Raw genomic sequence first — 22,642 nt, forward strand, 5'->3', positions numbered from 1 at the left:
ATTTAGTATGTTTTCATCTGACCCCAGGTCACAGAATGTTACTCAGCCTCCACATAGAAATGAACAGCTGAGCACTACTCTGGGATGGAAGGACAGAACCTCCACTCATCTCAGTTGGTTTCTGGGAATGCTGCTGTTTGTTGCTGCTGCTGCTGCTAAGTCGCTTCAGTCATGTTCGACTCTGTGCGACCCCAGAGACGGCAGCCCACCAGGCTCCCCCGTCCCTGGGATTCTCCAGGCAAGAACACTGGAGTGGGTTGCCATTTCCTTCTCCAGTGCATGAAAGTGAAAAGTCAAAGTGAAGTCACTGAGTCATATCCAACTCTCAGCAACCCCATGGACTGCAGCCTACCAGGCTCCTCTGTCCATGGGATTTTCCAGGCAAGAGTACTGGAGTGGGGTGCCATTGCTGTTTGTTAGTGAGCAGTAATTCTACAAAGAAGTTTGCTAGTACAACCAGGCAGGGACAGTCTATGTTCAATAATGTTTTAGGAGATGTTGTCACTGAGTGGAAAGCTGGAGTTTGCCCTCATCATAAGTCAAGGGAAGAAGGAGGAAGTTAATAAGTACTAGAAAAGATCATTCCAGTTTTCTAGCTGATTAAATACCTAATCAATTTTAACTGGTATAAAACCCTAAAGAGGTGAATACTCTTTGCTTAGATACAAGCTGGAATCAAGATTGCCGGGAGAAATATCAATAACCTCAGAAATGCAGAGAACACCACCCTTATGGCAGAAAGTGAAGAAGAACTAAAGAACCTCTTGATGAAAGTGAAAGTGAAAGAGGAGAGTGAAAAAGTTGGCTTAAAGCTCAACATTCAGAAAACTAAGATTATGGCCTCCGGTCCTATCATTTCATGGCAAATAGATGGAAACAGTGGAAACAGTGGTCGATTTTATTTTGGGGGGCTCCAAAATCACTGCAAATGGTGATTGCAGCCATGAAATTAAAAGAAACTTACTCCTTGGAAGTAAAGTTATGACCAGCCTAGACAGCATATTAAAAAGCAGAGACATTACTTTGCCAACAAAGGTCCGTCTAGTCAAGGCTTTGGTTTTTCCAGTAGGCATGTATGGATGTGAGAGTTGGACTGTGAAGAATGCTGAGAGCCAAAGAATTGATGCTTTTGAACTGTGGTGTTGGAGAAGACTCTTGAGAGTCCCTTGGACTGCAAGGAGATCCAACCAGTCCACCCTAAAGGAGATCAGTCCTGGGTGTTCATTGAAAGGACTGATGTTGAAGCTGGAACTCCACTACTTTGGCCACCTGATGCAAAAGCTGACTCATTTGAACAGACCCTGATGCTGGGAAAGATTGAGGGCAGGAGAAGAAGTGGTCAACAGAGGATGAGATGGTTAGATGGCATCACTGACTCAATGGACATGAGTCTGGGTAAACTCCGGGAGTTGATGATAGACAGGGAGGCCTGGTGTGCTGCGGTTCATGGGGTCGCAAAGAGCTGGACATGACTGAGTGACTGAATGGAACTGAACTTGGCTTTGGTGGTCTTCCCAGGTGGCTCAGTGATAAAGAATCAGTCTGCCAGTGCAAGAGACTTAGGTTTGATCCCTGGGTCAGGAAGATCCCCTGGAGGAGGAAATGGGAACCCACTCTAGTATTCTTGTCTAGAGAATCCCATGGACAGAGGAACCTGGAGGGCTACAGTCCATGGGGTCACAAAGAATCGGACACGACTGAAGTGACTTAGCATACAGGCACTTGGCTTTGGTAAATTCTGGGCTTCCCAGGGTAACTGCTTTTATTAATGAGCTTTTCATCTCTAGTTTCATAGGCAAGTATCCCTTTTGTGGAAGATGTTTGTCTCCTAGGTTTGTCTGGCATCAAGTAAATATGAAATGAAACTTATCAGCCTTAAAATGACTCTGGAGGCCAAAATCCTGATGGATCTCTTTACTGTTGAATAGTATCAAAAACAGTACTACCACCTGGATTCTGCAAGTAAATTCTGATTCACATTTACAGGTCAACTTAATTATAAGATAAAGTCTTTTTATTGTTATCAGTTTTATTATTATCTACTCAGAATATAACTACCATTCTCCCAAGACATCTACATCATTTTAAAAAGTTACTACCATGAGTCCAAGGGAAAGAACAAGTTCCAAACCATCAACCAAAACAATCATTTAACAACTCCAATAACTTGTCAGACTTTTCCTCGTCTGCTGCTTAACCAGAAGGAACATGCCATAAGGCATAGCATGAGAGTAATCCTTCTTCAGATTCATTATGGTTATGATCAGGACCAAACTTCTACAAATACAGCCAGAGCAGAAAACCGATATTCGGAGTGATTTGGGGGGTATTCCCTTTGCAACTGTGGTTGCTTATTGAAACTCCACCACTAACTGTCCTGCATTTTAGCTCAAAATTTTCAAGCCAGGTGGAAGGCAGATCTTCCTTGCAGGGAACTTATTCATTCACGTTATGATGAATGCAAATGCACTTTTGATATGCAGCCAGACTTGGGCAGAGAGGGGCGTGGGGAGAGGGATGTGAGGTGAGGGAGGGGTGGGGCTTCAGAACCACGGCTCTGACTGCCCACGTCTTTTGGATACCACAGCCCACTGGTGGACGTGGGAAAGGCTACTGAAAACTCGAAGTAGCTACAAAAACACTTTCTATTCTAATGTCAGAGGCCGAATTCTTGAATAGCCTGGGGACATTCTGAATACAAGTGTGCTTTAGAGTTTTGGGAAGTTCCAGGGAGTCTTTGTGAGGCAAGGGAAAGACATGGGAAGACACACAGCGTTTAGTTTCCACCAGATTAAATCCTCCACAAAGATAAAGCGAGATGTTTTTTGTGGCTCTAATAGTGCCTGATGACTAAAAAGTTCACTGTTGTCAGCTGACAAATGAGCAGCCAAGAAAATCTCTGAGAAGAATGTACTGCAAAAGGTAGAATGTGAACTTTAACCTCTGTCTAAAAGACAGAGTTTTGAAGTCAAGTTACTCTCCTGCATTGAATGAATGAGAAAATAATGTAACCAGCCAGGAAAGCTTCCCTGGGAACCATCATATTGAGCCCACTAACACCTTACAAGGGCACAAGGCAGTCCTTCCTGGCAGCCCCTCTGCTAGCCTCATCTCTGCATATTTCCCCCTTTTACTAGAAATCACCATTTACTAATAAACTCCTAGCTTTGTGGTCTTCCTACCTCTCCTAAGTATCACGCAGTATGTTATTTACAGAAGAACTTGCCCAGAGCTTACTGCTGGTGCCACTTACTACTGAGACATGAGGACGAGAGTGCAGCCATTTTGGAAAAGGATCAGTAACAGCTTTGGGCAAAATAGGCCTTGGAAGCTAAAGAACAAAGGCTCGTGGGGCCTTAGGCCCAGAGACATAAACCAGGCTCGCTGGAGTAAATGTTACCTCTGTTACACTCACAGGTATAGCTAATTGCCATAAGACTCAACTATTAACTTAAACCTTATCTGTTCCAGTGCTTTCTTGCAGGATACTCTCACACACTCCTTTCTCCTCACAGAAGTACACCCTATACCTAATAGCCACCATGGAGCCACCTGCTGCTGATCAAGAAGTCTGACCATTTCTGGAAATTATCAGTGATAATGAGACAAGCTTTCCCCCTGTCTTGTTATAAAAGCAACTTGCCCCTTCTACTCAGGGAGCTGGTACTTTTCCCCACCTTCTCCTTTGTGCACAAGCCATCTTTTTAGTAAAAAGCTTTGCTGGCCTGAGTCCTGTGGAAGTGATACTCATTTCCATGATATTGCTGTCTAAGGATGTGGAAAGGGCACACTAGCACCACCATTACTCCAAATTCCTAGTTTCTAACAACTGCGATTCAGTGTAAGCAGACTTCCTTCCATGTCCCTGCCAGAATGGAGAGGTCTCTTACACAGCCTCAGCTGGCAGGTGTCTTTATTTTATGATATAGCAGTCATTGGAGGGGGTGCGTCTGGGTATATCAAAACTTTATAAAATGAGCCAGTTTACATTAATGAGGGAGCTTCCCATTAAATGGGTGATTTATACAAAATTAAGCCTTTTTGATATTGTTCATAATTACCTAACTCAGCAATGTTGCTAGTCCTTACTAATTTTCACTTTTTGAGAACTCTCCAAGCAGAACAAAACCTGTGCTATTTGATTCACAAAGTAACCTTCTTAATTTTCAGGTTACTGATCTGGGGATTTCTGGTGGGCTTCTGAAACATCACAAAAACTAATTAGTCACATGTATTTAGTCTGAAAACACAATGAAGCAAATTCAACGGAGGCACGAATCATTTCCTCTGAAACACAAAATGATATATGGATGAATCAATTTCAGAGTTCTCAAGGACAAGGGACAGTATCTTGTAAAATTTTACAACCTCAGAATCTTGCATACAATATTCATAAATTCCATGGGAGTTTATTTGTTAAATAAAACCTATGAGGTAGAGAACTAACCGCTGAACAATCACACTCTCAGAAATTCCTTAAGAAAGCTATCATTGGGTGAGGTACAGTTCTCTGAACTGTGTTCCAGATCATTAAATAAGATATTTTTCATCAAATTCAATGGGTTAGAGAAGATGGTATCATTGGCCTGGCACAGTCAGTTCTAGAACTGATCGTCCTAAATGATATAAATCAGACCGAAGTGAGCAGTGTGGGTGGGAAAGGGATTTACGAAGCAGAAAGAGCATCAAAGTAACAGTAAAACTTTTTTTTCAAGACTTTTTTGATGTGGACTCTTTTTAAAGTCTTTGTTGAATTTGTAACAATGTTGTTTCTGTTTTATGCTTTGGTATTTTGGCCATGAGGCATGTGGGATCTTAGTTCCCTGACCAGGGACTGAACCCACACCGCCTGCACTAGAAGGTGGTCTTAACCACTGCACCACCAGGGAAGCCCCACATTACAGCTTTATAAGCAGACTTTGGCATTATTTGGACTTCACGGTGAGACACACAAAAATCATGTACAAATAATATGTTCTCAGGAGATTTTTGATAGATGACTGCATCAAAAAGAAAACTTTTCCTATAAATAATTCCTTTTAAATCTTTAATTCCATCAGAAACATATAGTTTACCAGCAGTGCTTTTATTCTGCTGCCTACTTTCTCAACTTGATATGATTCATGATTTAGGAACACAAAAATCTTATTACTGTGAAAGGATGTGAAGGGCTGGTTTTCTTCCCTGTGTATTTGATCCATTTTTTTTGACATGCAGTATGATTCATTTTTTTGCAGCCATATCCCTACTCTCTGTTCTTCATCACACTCTCTGGATGGACAGTATTCACTATGGCAATAACATTACACAATCACATCATTTTATGGTATAATTCCCTTTTTGAACCAGTAACCAATTTAAACCTTTCAGAAGATAAACTCCTACCTTTGAAGAAGATCTTCCTATCTGAAGAAATTGCTCTTCCTTTGACTTCTTTAAACCAAAAGTCTTCTTAGCATTCCTCTGTGGGTTGAAGAGTGGGGGGAATGTTAACAAGACACTTGTCATCCATCACCACAGACTGTCAATACATTAACTCCAACTGACTCCCTGATGGGAAACACAATTACAGGGGAAGCCCTGCATGGAAAGACAAATTACGTATATATTTGCCAAAACACATCTTTGCTGGTTTCAATCAAAAGTGAAATCAGAGAAGTGACCAAAACTCTGGTGACCATACGTTCAATGGATCCCAATCGAAAGCATCATGTCTGTGCCTTTTCAGTTTGGGGAATGGAGGGGATATGGAAAATGCATGCATACAGTGTGGCTACAATACTTCCTTGTCGTGGGATGATGATGACTGAAATGTTTTATTTAGTAGAGTAGGAAATCCTCTATGTTTGAAAGGCCTCAAGATCTCAAGTGTTGGTCATGTTAGTCACTCAGTCATGTTCGACTCTTTGCAACCCCATGGACAGTAGCCCTCCAGGCTTCTCTGTCCATGGAATTCTCTAGGCAAGAATACTGGAATGGGTTGCCATTCCCTTCTCCAGGGGATCTTCCCGACCCTGGGTCTCCCACAGTGCAGGCGGATTCTTTACCATCTGAGCCACAATATGAGCTGTGTGACTGAATATGGTGCCACTTTCTGGGCCTCCGCTTTTGTCTTTAGTAGGATTTTAGAGAATATAAGAGCACCTACTAATCAGCAAGCTTCAAACTTTATGAGCATCAGAATCATCTGGGTAGCTGGCTACACTTTAAATTCTTAAGCTGCCAGAATCAAAGAGGGTCATAAAGAGATGATAGGAGCAGTCCAGAGCAGAGAAGACCCACCTGGGCTTTGACAAAGGGCCAGCTATGGACAATCCAGAGCCTGACCAGCCTCAAGTCTCCTCTCCTCATCCTGAATGTTCCCAATGTTCCCTTTGCAAATATTCCAGCTGAGAAGTAGCCAGCAAAGGACAGTGCAGACGGGAGGAAAACTATCACAGCTGAGTACATTAGGTCTCTCTCTCTTTTTTTAAGACAACCAATTCAGGGACATCCATGGTTTTCTAAAAGAGAATCTGTGGCTTTTTGGACTTTGGACTTTTGAAAACAGAAGTCATACTATCAACCTCTGAAAAACCTTTCAGAGAAGAGAAACAAGTGTCAATTCAGGAATTGCTGGCTTAACTCAAATTTGAAGACAACTACGAATCACAAAATGATTCTATTACCAAAATAAAAAGATGTGTCATCATCTCAGATGTTGTAGTTCAGGCACGTGTTATAGAATATCTTCTGTGTTCAACTGCAAAAAGCTTTATCTTAATTACATGTAAAACCACTCATTTGATTTTCACTGGCTCTGATGCAATGGTATTTTATCAGGACAAAATGTTAATGGTGCAGAGGTTAGTAACTCTTGAAATTAAAATCAATATTAGGATAGAAGAGGTTTTCTTTCTTTGTCATTTAGTTTCCACTTATAAAATCTCTACAAGTGTGTAGGAAAGGGTCTACAAGTATTTGAAGCTATGTCTACAACAATAATTCAACCAAACATATTGAATATTTGATATGCATCTGTCAAAAGACTGGATAAATATAAATAAGAGAAGAATTAAATACGACATGTTTCATACATGAGGGATCTTAGTCCATGTACTGATGCAAAAACCAGAACTACCATCAGCCACCATAAAATGCAATATTTATAGAACATACTATGAAACCACAGACTTTGGAGAATCCCTTGGACTGCAAGGAAATCAAATCAGTCAATCCTAATGGAAATCAACCCTGAATATTCATCGGAAGGACTGATGTTGAAGCTGAAGCTCCAATACTTTGGCCAGCTGATGTGAAGAGCTGACTCATTAGAAAAGACTTTGATGCTAGGAAAGACTGAAGGCAAGAAGAGAAGGGGACAATAGAGGATGAGATGGTTCAATGGCATCACCGACTCAATGGATATGAGTCTGAGCAAGCTGCAGGAAATGGTGAAGGACAGGGAAGCCTGGTGTGCTGCAGTCCATAGGGTCACAAAGAGTCAGACAAAACTAAGTGACTGAACCTCAACGATGAAACCACAAAAGAACAACTGATTCTACAAGGGGGCATCAAGGAAAGACTTCCACAGGACATAACACTCAAAGATGGGTAGAAAGGTTTCCACAGGACATAACACTCAAAGATGGGTAGAAAGGTTTCCACAGGACGTAACACTTAAAGATGGGTAGAGAGGGCATTCTCAGTAGAAGGAAGGAATGGCAATGACCAAGAGGGTGGTATGTCCCCACTAGCAGAGCAATGGAGCAACAGGCCCAGTGATGGTGGGAGGCAGGGGATACAGCCAAGAGGGGAGGCTACAGAGGTCACATGGTACTAGAGAGCAAGGGACCTTTAGCACCGACCAACTGACAAGTCTAAGCTTGAACCTGAGCACAATGCAGTCCTGCTGAAGGTTTTAGGCAAGAGGAAAGAACAGCTGTCAGCAATGTGGGATCTTAGTAGGGTAGAGACTGGAAAGGGAGGCTACTCTGGAGAATGTTTCAGTCACCAACGAAGGTTTTTGGCTTCTGGGGGCATCCTCCCAAAGCCAAACCCTAAGATGAATCAGGAAACACAGATGGAGCACTGATTTAGGGGAAAGAACACTGATTTGGCCATGACATTTGATATTATTGCAAGAAATAATGATCTTTAATTAATGGACAGATTTTGTGACTTCATTGTCCTAATATGTGAGTGCATCTTTAGGAGGGGAGCTCCATCAGGTCAGCATGCATGTGGGGTCTCACTTCTCTCCCCTCCACCCACCCTTCTCTGCATCTTTCCGCATTGCTCTCCCCTAGGACAACTCAGCTCTGCTTCTGGTCCTGCCCGGGGGCAGGTGGGGTAGCCCAGTGCCAGGTGTGACACTAGGGAAACCCCTCCTGTGACCTTTCTTTCTGTTACGATATGTGAGCCTTGATTTACTGGTATCCTCACATTGCAGCGCTAGTATCTGACACTGGTTTGGGCTTAAGGGAATCAGACCCTGCCTAATGGAGGGCACTGCTTCCAAGTCATTACTCATCTAGGGGAAAGGAGCCTGTCACCTCTTCCAGCGTGGAGTAACAGAGCTCTGTCCTGGGATTCAAGACCAAGTCTTCAGCTACTCATGCAAGTGTATTTCCTCTTGCTTTGGCAATGTCCTCTACAAGCAGAAGGTAAGCATTCGGGAATCTCATAGGCAGAGCAGAAGGTAAGCATTCTTGGGTCCACTGACCAAAATAACCCACAATCCTTTATCTCCAAATAATCATGGTAAAGTGGGTGTGCAACTCAAAAGGTAGACTGTTCTTCTTAAGATAGACTATTCTTAAAGTTTCTTCTCAAACAAATTTCTCTATATGGTGAAATCAACAGAAACTTAGAGAGTGCTTGAGTTTGCTGATCTAAGCCCTTTAAAAGTCTCTGTGCCCCACCTATTTGGCACCCTCATTGTGTCTGAAACACTAACATCATGTTGCTGGAGAGCTGCTATTGAAAAATCTACATTACAGATGACTAGAGGCTACAGTTAAATATTGGGGAGTGAGTCCATTAAAGACACAGGTCAATAAAATTGATTTTACTATAATTTTTACCTGGAAGAGCTAAGAGAACTAACATAGAACAGGCTATACTATGTCCCAGAGGCACAGGTGATACAGCAATTCTAGAAGCATCATTACTGCTTGGACACAGGAGCAGAAAACTCAAGCACAAAGAAGTGAAGTTAATGACCCCTGTCACACAACTGGCAAATCATTCACTCAGAGCACAAGACCACTTCCATCTGAATCTCAAACTCCTGCTTTTTCTACTTCTTCCTACAGCTTTTGAGAGAGGGCAGGATAAACTTGCAGTGGGGATGCTATTAAGATGGAACTGAGAGAGCAGGAAATTCTCAGAAAGAGTGGTCAGACTGAGAGGATGGCATCAAAAGAGCTGAGAATGAAGCAGGTCAGGAAGGGAAAAGGATGGTCCACAGGGTCAAAACCTACCGGAAGGACAAAATGCAAGAACTCAGCTGCTATCAGACAGAAGTCCCCAAGGTCCTGAGCTGGGTACTACCTTCCGCTCTGTCCCCTGTTCAACACAGCTGGACTAAGCTTTCCAGCTGTCAGCAACACCTACTGCACTAGCATTTCTATGCCTCTCTTCCAGGAATGCCTTTAATTACTGCTGCTAAGTCACTTCAAGTGAAGAGGAACTAAAGAGCCTCTTGATGAAAGTGAAAGAGAGTGAAAAAGTTGGCTTAAAGCTCAACATTCAGAAAATGAAGATCATGGCATTGGGTCCCATCACTTCATGGGAAATAGATGGGAAACAGTAGAAACAGTGTCAGACTTTATTTTTTTGGGCTCCAAAATAACTGCAGATGGAGATTGCAGCCATGAAATTAAAAGACGCTTACTCCTTGGAAGGAAAGTTATGATCAACCTAGATAGCATATTCAAAAGCAGAGACATTACTTTGCCAACAAAGGTCCGTCTAGTCAAGGCTATGGTTTTTCCTGTGGTCATGTATGGATGTGAGAGTTGGACTGTGAAGAAAGCTGAACACCGAAGAATTGATGCTTTTGAACTGTGGTGTTGGAGAAGACTTTTGAGAGTCCCTTGGACTGCAAGGAGATCCAACCAGTCCATTCTGAAGGATATCAGCCCTGGGATTTCTTTGGAAGGAATGATGCTAAGGCTGAAAGAGTTGACTCATTGGAAAAGACCCTGATGCTGGGAGGGATTGGGGGCAGGAGGAGAAGGGGATGACCAAGCGTGAGATGGCTGGATGGCATCACCAACTCAATGGACAGGAGTTTGAGTGAACTCCAGGGGTTGGTGATGGACAGGGAGGCCTGGCGTACTGCAGTCCATGGGGTCGCACAGAGTTGGACACGACTGAGCGACTGAACTGAGCTGAGCTGAAGTCCCCTCAGGCGTGTCCGACTCTGTGCGACCCCACAGGTGGCTCCCCCGTCCATGGGGTTCTCTGGTGTCTCACAAAAGGGGCAGGTATGACAATACAGCTGGGTAGGGTATAGAAGACGTTCTGAACATGGATTTTAAAAAGGAGGCAAAGAAATATGGTTCTTTTGATAAGTGCATTATTTTCAGTATGATTCAATTCAAGGTAAAATGCCCTTAAAAAGCACACCTGTGTAATTTCCCACAGGTTTGGTTTCCCATAAGCATCATGTGAGGAAATGATTTTATCCTTGCTTAACTATACCACTGAAAGGGGCACTGCCTCATTTTTAACCTCCCTCTGATGATACAAACCCTCAAACCTTTGCAAAGATCACCAAAAGACTATGTATTAACTGTATTACCATATCAGCAATTATGCCAAACATTTCTAGAGAATGAATGCTTGTTACATTCATTATTCTTGCTTTGACAACTGTATCAATGGGCTTTCATCACTCTGACACATATTTAGGTCAATGACATAGGGTAATACATCATTGTGAAGGATTATTTTTCCAATAACAAAGTAATAATTTAATTTTTTTAACCAAAATACAATCAATTTATCCTATTAAAGAAACCCAGTTCTAAGTCAAAGGGTCAAGATGAGATCTAATGTAATTTAAAAGTTGCCTTCAGGAAAGATGAATAACATCTAGGTGAAAAATGCAACAAATCCAAAGGTCAAGGTACACAAAGTAAAACAATTACCAAAGAAAAAAAGATGAATTCAATGGTGCATAATATTAAAATTTTCAGTATTTCAAGAAAGTGGATACTTGCCTTGGCCATTCACAGAAAAATAATAAAATAAACTTCCTAATAGCCCCAAAATAAACTGAACTATTGATTGGTATTTTTGGCATAATTTGTTTTAAAATTAGAATTCACAACATTCAATACAACCAAAAATCTATTTTGCAAACACTGTTAGGAAATAGTATCAGCAAGGAAAAATACTTGAAATCTCATTTAGTTTATACTCTTCAGAACAACTGTGAGGTCATTAAAAATGCTTACTCTTTGGTTTCTGTGAGGTTGATTTCTAAAAACTGGTCTTAGGGATGATAATCTACCCTTTGGGGTAGATTACATCAAAATATCAAACATTTGACTTCTCAATCCAATTATATTTTCAACTGTGACAATTATTTCCTGTTTACACTCTTAAAAATATACAGTTAAACACTTTTCTGAACACCAATTCTGGAAACTTTATACATAACAATATATTTATATGCCTGCACTATTACATATTTAAGTCGCATGCAAAATCATTTTGTGCTTTTATCACTAGGGAATGATAGTAATTTCCAAAGTTATTCTTAATCTTTGGTCTTAATGAAACTTCAGTTGTATCAGTCATGGACTAAAACCCGAACTCTTCTTTCTTTTCTTAACTTCCTCCCTTTGACACGATCCTTGGACTGAATCTGGGGCTCAGTCATACTTATTAACCAGAGAGAAAAGGATAAATAAACAACCCTATTAAAATTGGCATTTATCTTTGGTTTCTCTGGGGTGTGCCTGCCATCCAGCAGCTGAATTCAGTTCAACATGGCAGAAAGCCAAAATCATCTTGAAACCCAGTTCTCCCCATTTCAGCAGCCTATGAAACAAAATACATTCCAAAAGCAGAAAGTATGGTCTGAAATAAAGCAAGTTCTCCAACTAGTACCTCAACAAGATGGCACCCAGAAGGGCCCACCTCCACCACAACCTGGCTGGCAAGGGTTATGGGGACACAGAGCCTGGACTTCTAATTCCAAGTTTAGTGTCAACTTCAGCCTACTCTTACAAGACCAATAAACTTGTTGGATATGTGTGTGTGTGTGTGTTACTCACTCAGTCGTGTCCAGTTCTTCGTGACCCCATGGACTAAAGCCCAACAGGCTCTGCTGTCCATGAGATTCTCCAGGTAAGAATACTGGAGTGGGTTGACATTTCCTCTCCAGGGGATCTTCTTGACCCAGGGATTGAACCTGAATCTCTTATGCCTTCTGCACTGGCAGATGGGTTCATTACCACTTGTGCCACCTGGACTTGGGACCACCTCCATGACCTCTTAAATGTCAGGGTAGAGTGAGGCAGAGATCCATTCTGATGGGAAACTTTCAGGTGAACCAATGTGCTTTTCAGAGATATGAAACCTGATAAATCAAATTAAACAGACTGAAGACAGACCATCCCCAGAAGCTTTTGCCTGTTTTAAGTGCCACTGTCACCTGCTACCTTGTAGACTGGTGCAAACAACCAACAGTAAGCAAATTACACTGACGGCGGATAAATGCCATCTTACTGCCTGTCAGTTTCCCTGGCCATCATGCTGTCATACACATACATTCCTGGAACATTTCACGGTACCTAGGACATGCCACAGTTCATGGTTTTCCAGGAGGAATAACTAAAAGTGGAAACCTAGAAATCCAGCGGGCAGTAATGCTAGCTGTTCATCAAAGAGCCACTGTTCCCTGTGTCATGTAGAGGGGCTGTGCGGAAGAGGCTCCTGTCCAGGGTCTGTATTTCCAGACTCCCTTGAATTCTGGCAAGACCTTGAGATGTAAGAGAGCTAATATGTATCACTTCTTTGCCCAGATGTTTAGGAAGCAAGTGTGTCTTTAGCACACATCATATCTCCCCGCTGTTGGCTGGATGTCAATACCCAATGTGACTTTGCAAGCCACATGGCCTGGCCTCTGTTACTGGAGGTCCCTGAAGGGTGACAAGCAGAGATCCTTCCCACCCAGCAGATAGTCTGTATTACTAGCACTGGACTATGACAGGAGTTGGAAAGGAACTCTACTTTTTTTTAGAAAGGAACGTGTTTCTACTTGCAAGGGTTTGTTACAACTGCTAGCTCTGCCCTATCTAATAGAGTCAGCAAGCCATGAACACAACAGAAACTTTAAATTAAATCTATTCCCTCGTTGGTCCCTTTTCTGTGTCTATAAGAGGAACAGATTTAATTTTATAATATTAGTGTATTCAGAGCAGTAGGGGAAGAGTGATTAAAGGATATTAAATAAGTCCTCTTAAAGGCAATTAGGAGAAGACAATGGCAGCCCACTCCAATACTCTTGCCTGGAAAATCTCATGGACAGAGGAGCCTGGTAGGCTGCCGTCCACGGGGTCACTAAGAGTCGGATACGACTGAGTGACCTCACTTTCACTTTTCACTTTCATGCATTGGAGAAGGAAATGGCAGCCCACTCCAGTGTTCTTGCCTGGAGAATCCCAGGGACGGTGGAGCCTGGTGGGCTGCCGTCTATGGGGTCGCACAGAGTCGGGCACGACTGAAGCGACTTAGCAGCAGCAGCAGCAGCAAAGGCAATTAAAATAACTGTTAACTTCACTGAGGGAAGAAAAAGCTTAAAGGAGGCTGGTTGAACTGTCAATATATGTCAATGAACATAAAATCTTAAAAATTTTATATCACAGATAGTGAGAAACTATTTCTCAATTTCACTGAATATAAACCAAACAAATACAGAAGATTTAAGGTGATGGTATAAAAAATGACACTGTACCTAGAACATAGGTAAGATTGAAAATAGAGTTTTTCTAATTTATGGTTACCAGGGAGGAATGGTGGGAGGGATAAACTGGGAGGTTGAGATGGACATACCCACACTACTATATATAAAATAGACTACTAACAAGGACCTACTGCATGGCACAGGGGCTCTTCTAGTTCTCAAAACTCTGTCATGACCTATATGGGAAAAGAATGTGAAAGAGTGGGTATATGTATATGTGTAACTGATACACTGTTGTACAGCAGAAACCAACACAACACTGCAAATCAACTATAGTCCAGTGGTTTTTTTTAATGGCTACAGCAGTATAGTAAGTACTGAGTTAAAACCTCGGCTTTTAAAATTCATCATCTCTCTGATCCATTGAAAGCAAATTAAGCTTTCTTGCAAAAAGAAAACAGAGCTTTTGAGAGAATCTGACTCTTGGTAGGCAAGGATGGAAACCCATTCTTGTGACAGGCACCCCGGGGAGTCGTGAGGGATGCGGCCCTGGGCCACACCACGGGCAACATGGGAAAGACGGTTCAACAGAGAAAGAGGACACTTTGTGAGGTTGTCACACTTCCTTCCTAGAAGAAAGTAGAACTGAGAAGGTTTCTCATCCACAGAGCGGAATACAAACTCTTTCAACAAACATTACAGCGCTCCAGGAATCCAGACAAGTTAGGACATGATCCCAATCTTTAAGAAGCTCACAGTTTTAGGAGAGTGACAGTGAGTGTATATCTGTGTATGTGTGTGTGTGTGTGTGTGTGTTTGTAGAGAAAAGAGGAAACCAAGATGATTCCATGTTACACTAGGGGAGACGAGAGCTTATCCATGGGTGGGCAGGTGCCTCCCAGCATGGCCCCTGGTTCCCCAGTCTCTCCAAGGCATCCTTGTCCTGGAACACAGTCTCCAGATAATGTCACCACCCACCAAGACACAGTGAAACAGAGGCACCCAACTCTATTCTAGAAGCAAAAGCAGTTCACTTTTCTATATTTTACATAGCAAGCTTCCATGTGAAGTGATGAGAAGAAAAGACTCTGAGGGAAATTTTAAACAGTTTTATCAGACCACATGGCTGTGTGGGGAGCCACGTGTTTAACGGGTAGCTTCAGCCTGGGATGATGAAAAACTTCTGGAGACGGATGATCGTGGTGGTCATACAATGGGAATGGGCTTATTACCCCTGAACTACACATTTAAAAATGGTAACTTTTACATTATATATGGGCTTCCCTGGTTGCTAAGTGGTCAAGAATCCCTGCAATGCAGGAGACTTGCAGGAGACATGGGTTCAATCCCTGGGTAGGGAAGATCCCCTGCAGAAGGAAATGCCAAGTATTCTTGTATTCTAGTATTCTTGCCTGGAGAATCCCATGGACAGAAGAGCCTGACAGGCCATAGTTCTTAGGGTCGCAAAGAACTGGACACAACCAAGTAACTAGACAACAACAAACAGACTTCCTTCTAATCCCATTGAATTAATGAATACAGGATAGTTGCCAGAAAAAAAATTCAGAGTACATCTTATACTCTCATCAATATATTCTGTGTCCTTGAAAAGTCAGGCAAACATTAATCTATTCAACAAATATTTAATAAGCAACTACTATGCCCTAGACATTATTCTAAGTACTGAAGATAGAGTAGTGCACACAATAAAATTCTACCATCATAGAGCATTTATTTATTCATCCCCTCAATAAAAATTAGTTAAATGGCTATGACTTGCCAAGTCCTATGCTGGGCATCAGAGATACCATGGTGAAAACACAATGAAAACATCCACAAACCAAACCCCTTCTTGCCCTCGTGGAGCTTCTAGGCAACTGCAGGAGACAGATATTTACCAAATAATCACAGAAATGAATCTAAAATAATAATCCTTTTTTTTTTCCTTTTCACCCAGAACTCTACTGAACAACATATTAACCATTTTATAACAATTCTTTAAAGTCTTCAGTGCAGAGCTGCATGGGGCTCCTAGTGTGTGGTGATGGAACTGGCCTTGTCAAGGAGGCTGGTCTTCCTGAAGGAAACAATGACTGGGCTGGGATGTAAGAAATGGAGCTGGGAAGAAGGGTGGCCTGAGCACAGCAGAGGCAAAGGTGAGCCTGGAGAAGCAGGCAGAGGCCCAGCCCTGTGGAGTGAGCCTGGAACAGAGGCAGGCAGAGGCCCAGCCCCAGTGAGCCTGGAGAAGCAGGCAGAGGCCCAGCCCTGCGGAGCCCTGGAGATCCTTCAGTCTTTACCTCAAGCATCATGGGGAGCCCCAGATGCACTTTAATGAGGCTGAGGGTAGGAAAGGAATGATTTCATTAGAAATAATACTTATTTTGCTGCTTTAACAATTTTAAAACCGCAAAGTGAAAATGAGGGCAAAAGCAAGTGAATTCCTGTACAGTTAACAAAAATAGGTGAAGCTCTGAAGCCTTCAGATGAAAGGCAGTAGTTAACATATCAAAGATCCTCATGGTCAGATGAGAAATTAGAAACAGCCCTCTGTTTTTTAATTCTTTTGTTTTGATCAAAACATAGAGTCTCTTAAATTTCTGCTGTATACTCTACTAATGAAGTAGAATTTGATTAAAAGTGAGCCACCTGAATTTGCAAGCCTGACAAAGTAAGTTGCAAACACTTGATTAATACTGTTTCAAGTGGATACTTTGCTGGGTGGGGTAGGGGTGGGGGGACAAGTGAAACTATTTGATGAAAAGAAATGAAGTGTATTAAACTTCACAAAATATGATTACTTGGCCTCTTTCATTAACATGTAAAGTGAAAACGGGACAGTTAACTAAATATTGTCCTAGCTTGATTAATATTTATGGACGTGAACAAAGAATCAAATGCACAGTGTTTCTTCCTTTAAAATATGGTCGTCAATGCTAATATATGCTGCTGAATGGGAAAAATATTCAGATTGGCATAATGCTGTGTGCTAAGAGCACATATACAAGGGAAAAGGAAAAACTCTACCTTTGGTATATAATCAGGTTTGCCATATGCTCCCTCTTTTAATTTGCACAGATTTAAACATTCAGTAAGTAGGTGACAGAAATTTCTGCATTTCAAATTCTGGAAAAAAATAGGAATAAGGAAACATCAAACTCGTGATTGTGTCACTGAGCTGCTCTGACCCCAGAACAACACAGTTCATCCCAGACGATCTCTCAAAGTTCAGAAAAGGTGTATAGACTTGATCCATATGATGTGTACAATTCACCTTTTCACCAAACGCATGATACAATTCAGATCTGTCAATTCATTGTTCTGCCTAAGTTACCATAAGAATGCAATGTAAACAGCCAGAAGAATGCTCCCAAAGATGCTTTATCCGCATTTTATTATAAACTACCAAAGTCTCCTTGATTTTATAGGTCCCAGTGACTAATGACAGACTATTGGCAGAGGCCTCTACATCTATCACCTTTAGGGACATAGCCTTACAAATATCTTAATTTTAAACTTTAATCTGACTTGATTTAAAGCTTAGTAATTACCCAGGTTTGATCCCTGGGTTGGGAAGATCCCTTGGAGAAGGGAATGGCTACCCACTTGACAGAGGAGCCTGGAAAGCTACAGTCCATGGGGTTGCAAAAAGTCAGACACGACTGAGTGACTAACACTTAAAAAAACAAATTATATTCAAACAATTTACACTTTGGCCTTGCTGCTGCTGCTGCTGCTAAGTCGCTTCAGTCATGTCCGACTCTGTGCGACCCCATAGATGGCAGCCCACCAGGCTCCCCCATCCCTGGGATTCTCCAGTCAGGAACACTGGAGTTGGCCCTACACATTTAAAAATAACTTTTAAATTGCATGTTCAAAATTATTCTAATTTTTAAGGCAAAGTTTTAAATGCTCAGTTAAGCTATCCATTGTTATCAAAACTCTAGTTCACAGTCTTAGCAGATGTTACAAATAATAAGTCAGACTGTAAAGAAAGGGATGAAAATACAATACATCAGATTTAGGGCCAGTAAAGAATAATGAATGCATTAAACAATTAAGAGTATAATTTGTGCATCTTTTGTTGTTGTTGGCACTAAACCTATCTCACTATACAGATAAAATGAGAAGAGGTCTGAAAAACTTCCAAACATTCAGATAAAGACTAGACATTTCTTTCTTCTTTCTTTATCTTAGATATCAGTTTTCAAAGCTGGCAAGCCCTTTTGGTTTCAAATTTTTCTTTTTGCTCTAGTTTTCTAGTCTCTTCTCAATACAGACGTGAATTCACAAGTAGTCTCCTCACTTTTACTTTTCCCCACAACTTCCTGAGTAGTTGCCATGCTCACTGAACTGAATTTGCTGTCTTTTCATAATACTGCTCTGGAAAGGAAAGAACCACAACAGAAACAAAACTAAATGGGTTCCAAATACAACTTTGATGTCACTCTAGAGAATTTGACTCTGTTTCCCATAATTTTGATTGGCCCCCAAGACTGCCTAATGAGGATTTTTGCCTCCATTTCTTAGTTGTCTATACAAGCACTAATTTTCTTTTCTTCCTTTTAAAAAATTTATTTCCCAAAGAGCTTCAGAACTGGCATTAGGTACTATCTGCCTATCTATCTACTGCCCTTGTGGCAGGTGGGATCTCAGTTGGCTGACCAAGGACCGAACCCGCACCTCCTGCCCTAGAAGCAGGGAGTCTTAACCCCTGGGCCACCAAGGAAGTCCCTGCAAGCACTCATTTTCCACTTTAGTTTTTACATTGATTTTTTTTTTTAAAGTCAGAGGGAACTTTCTGAGCAAGAAAAGAAAAAACAAAACAAAACAAAAAAGCAGAGGAATCTAACAGGATTTCAATTATGGCCTGGGAGAACCCCCAATCACACCTAAACCCACCAATACAGATTTCTCCCTAGCAGTCTCTGGGCAGAGTGGCCTAATCCTGATCAATAGCAAAATGGCTCTGGGAGCCTCAAGTCTCTAAATCAGCCTCTCAACTTGAGAATCTGAAATTCTTGGTCTTATAGAAATCACAATACTATTAGTTCAGATCACTGACCAAAGTCAAGATCAAATATGAAGCTGTCCATTTAAAAAGAGGTCATCTTTAATGCAACATGATCTGTATTAAATGAGCCAGTATTTCTAAATAAAGCAATCAAATTATGAATTCAATAGCTTACCAGGTGACAAAATAGCTTACCTCACTGTGTACAAAATGGGGTTAATAATCCTGACCTAGCTCCTAAGGTCTCTAGGGACAATTCATTTAAGAGTTGTCCAAGTGCTGTATAAATGTTACTGGTGTTATGAAAGCTTGGTTTTATTGTCATCAGAACACTACCATCATGAAAAGGAATTTAGAGGTTTGGTCAGAGGTGAATAAACAAAGCAAAGTCTATGCTAATACAAGTACCCTCTGACCTTGGATCACTGAACTTGAAAAATCACACAGATCAGAATGTGAATGAAGTTTGCATTTTCAGAGACACAGTTTTTGTTATTTTATTTCCTATTCAAGTTCTCTGCTTTGAAATCGTTACTTTGAAAGCAAAACAAGCAATTCCATTTTCAATTTCCACCTCCCCACAGTTTCCCCCCTTTTCTGCATTATTCTCATTGCTATTCTCAGCATCATTTGCATTAAAGCATGACACTGAAGGCATCCAAGGCCTTTCTTTCTGAATCAACTATCTGGCACACCCAGGAAACATGCCTGTCAGTACACATGGGGTGAGTAGATACCAGTCTTCTTTAAGGGGTGTTTTTTTTTCCATATTGTATGATTCCTAGACTTTCAGTTTCCTTTCCCCAGTTAACTTTCCATGATTCATTTGTTTATTTGGCAAATAGTTACTGAGTACCTAGTATGTATCATACATGTCCCAGGTGCTGGAGAGAACAAAGACTAAACAGGGCAGAAATCCTGGCTCTCATATAACTTATATTCTAGTGGGTGAAGACAAGCAGAAAGCAAATAATTCAATAGACATGTTAGAATGAAAACAGCAAAGTATGGTGAGAGGATGGGAGGGCAGAGATGGGGAGTTGTTGACATTTTACGTATGATGGTCAGGGGAAAACTCCTTGAGAATGTGTGATCTCAGTAAAGATTTGAGGAAGGTGAGTGTGAGAGCCATTGAGAAAGGGTTTTGCAGGTAAGGCAAGATTCTAGGAAAATCCAGAGACTCTGAGGTAGGCATTTACAAGTTTTTTGTTTGTTCGTTTTTGGGGGTTCTTTTTGGCCATCCAGTGCAACATGTGAGATCTTAGTTCTCTGACCAGGTATCAAACCCACAGCTCCTGCACTGGAAGCAGGGAGTCTTAACCACTGGACTGCTAAGGTAAGTCCCAGGAGTCTGCATATTTGAGAACAGCAAGAAGATCAGAGTGGCTGAAGGGAGTGAGTAAGGGAGAGAAAAGCAGAAGATGAAGGTAGACGTGGAATGGGGCACCAGATGAGCTTGGGCTAGTTTATCATTGCAAGGCCTCTGGCTTTCCCTCTGCCTGAAATGGGAAGCCCTTGAGAGGGGTTCTGAGCAGAACAATGATACGATCTGAGGTCCATTTTAAAGTCTAAAACAGGCTGTATTGAAAAACAGGCTTCAGGGGAGCAGAGCAGAGACAGAAGACCATGCAAAAGGCTATTCCAACAGCTCTGAGCGGATATTAGTGACTTGTTCCAGTTGGCCCCGGGGCGGGGGGGGGGGGGGGCGGGGCGGCACATAAGTAGAGCTTCATGGTTTTCAATTAGTAATCATATCCTTCTTATTCATTGTGCTGTCGTTGCTTGAATTACTTCACTCTCTAAGGGAATATTTTTTCTTTAAAATATTCCCTTCTATACCCTCCCTATTGACAATAATGCTTTCTCTCTCATTAGACCATCTTAGACAGGGTCAAAACATCCCACATTTGGATGTAGTCAAGTTGACAAGTAGATGACAGTTAAGAGATAAACTAAGGTGTATTAAACATTTTAAGAGTTTATTATTCAAGGGAAAATCTATTCAAATCAGGTAGCCTCCAATCCAGCAGATAGAAAGGGGCTCTGAGAAGCTTTACGACATGAAAGACTTTTATAGGCAGAAGGGAGCTGGAAGGAGTTATACTAGGCAAAAAGCAAGTTGGTTATTGCAAAGCGACTCTCCTTTAGCGAGCAGCAGAGGTCTATTAGGCAGATGACCTCACTAGTGCTGATCAGGTGACTTCTGATTCGCTGGTTTAAGATTCCATTTACATGCAAATAAAAACACAATTAAGTATCACCTCATACAGGTCAGAATGGTCATTTTGAGAAAGTCTACAAATAACAGATGTTGGAGAAGGTATGGAGAAAATGGAACCCTTCTACACTGTTGGCGGGAATGTAAGTTGGTGTATCTACTACGGAGAGCAGTAAGGAGCCTCCTTAAAAACCTTAAAAATCAGAATTATCATGTGATCCAGAAACCCCATTCCTGGGCACATATCCAAAGAAAACTGTAATTTCAAAAAGATACACACACCCTGACATTCATAGCAGCACTATCGACAACAGCCAAGACATGGAAACAACCGCAGTGTTCATCAGCGGCTGAGTGGATGAAGAAGATGTGGTGTATGTATACAATGAAACACTGAAGTGAAGCGGAGTCACTCAGTTGTGTCCGACTCTCTGTGACCCCTCGGACTGCAGCCTGTCAGGATCCTGGAGTGGGTTGCCACTTCCTTCTCCAGGAGATCTTCCCGACCCAGGGATTGAACCAGGGTCTCCCGCACTGTAGGCGGACGCTTTACTGTCTGAGCCACCAGGGAAGCTGACACAAGTGACTTTATCAATGAAACAGACTCAGAGAACAAACCCAAGGCTGCCAAAGGGAGTGAGGGAGGGGTGGACTGGGAGTTTGGGATTCGCAGATGCAAACTACTACATAGAGAATGGATAAACAACCAGGTCCTACTGTATATCACAGAGAACTATATTTAATATCCTATTTATTGAATATATTGATATATTCAATATATATTGATAAATATATATCAATATTTATTATGTGACAAACCAGCATGGAAATAATATGAAAAAGAATGTATATATGTGTATAATTGAGTTACTTTTGCTGCATGGCAGAAATTAACACTGTAAATCAACTACAAACAAGCAAATAAAGCTCTTTTTGTAACATTCAGTAGTAAGAAAACTAATAAATGTTTCTTTAACATTAATCACAAATATATGTACAGAACTACACATAAACAAACCTAATGTGTTTGATGAGACATGCAAAATTAATACACAAAGATATATCAAATAACTCTTCTACTTTTTGAGTGCTCCAAGGTCTCAAACATGACAAGATTAACAAATCTGGCTTGAGAGGTATGTTGGTACCAAAGACAAGTGGAGCTGACAAGGACTTCCCAATAATCAGGGCACTCTGAACACTGAAGGAGGCAAATAAGAGTGCATTCTCACAATTTTATTTACACTAATGACACGGTAGCGAGTGTCTCAATAGGGGCCAAAGCTTGAAAGCATTTCAGTTTTCATTTGAATTTCAGGGCCAGGCTATTATGCAATAGAGTATCCATAATGAGATTTCCTGAGAAAAATGAAAGGAACTATGAAAAGCAGAGTACAGTCAGGAATGACAAAGAGAAGTGTTGACAAAGTAGCAGAATCAACATCTAGGAGCACAGTTATTTAAAGAGCAGGAAAATTTCAGAATGAAAAGAAGGCAGCCATGGCAAATG

At 41.4% G+C, this 22,642-nt stretch overlaps 1 protein-coding gene across 28 annotated transcripts in view; it reads right to left on the reverse strand.

Annotated features, from left to right (window-relative positions):
- Positions 1-22,642, reverse strand: part of NRCAM (neuronal cell adhesion molecule) — a 311,070-nt gene that overhangs the window by 163,991 nt on the left and 124,437 nt on the right. For 26 of the 28 annotated variants that reach the window (XM_060414706.1, XM_060414703.1, XM_042248556.2 and 23 more), the window contains one exon: positions 5,386-5,463. The exons of the other annotated variants lie outside the window; for them this stretch is intronic. The gene's annotated coding sequence lies outside the window, so the exon portion shown is untranslated. The remainder of the gene's footprint in view (positions 1-5,385; positions 5,464-22,642) is intronic. 28 annotated transcript variants of the gene reach the window in all.

This window comes from Ovis aries, chromosome 4 (assembly GCF_016772045.2).
Source record: "Ovis aries strain OAR_USU_Benz2616 breed Rambouillet chromosome 4, ARS-UI_Ramb_v3.0, whole genome shotgun sequence".
Classification (NCBI taxonomy): Eukaryota; Metazoa; Chordata; class Mammalia; order Artiodactyla; family Bovidae; genus Ovis; species Ovis aries.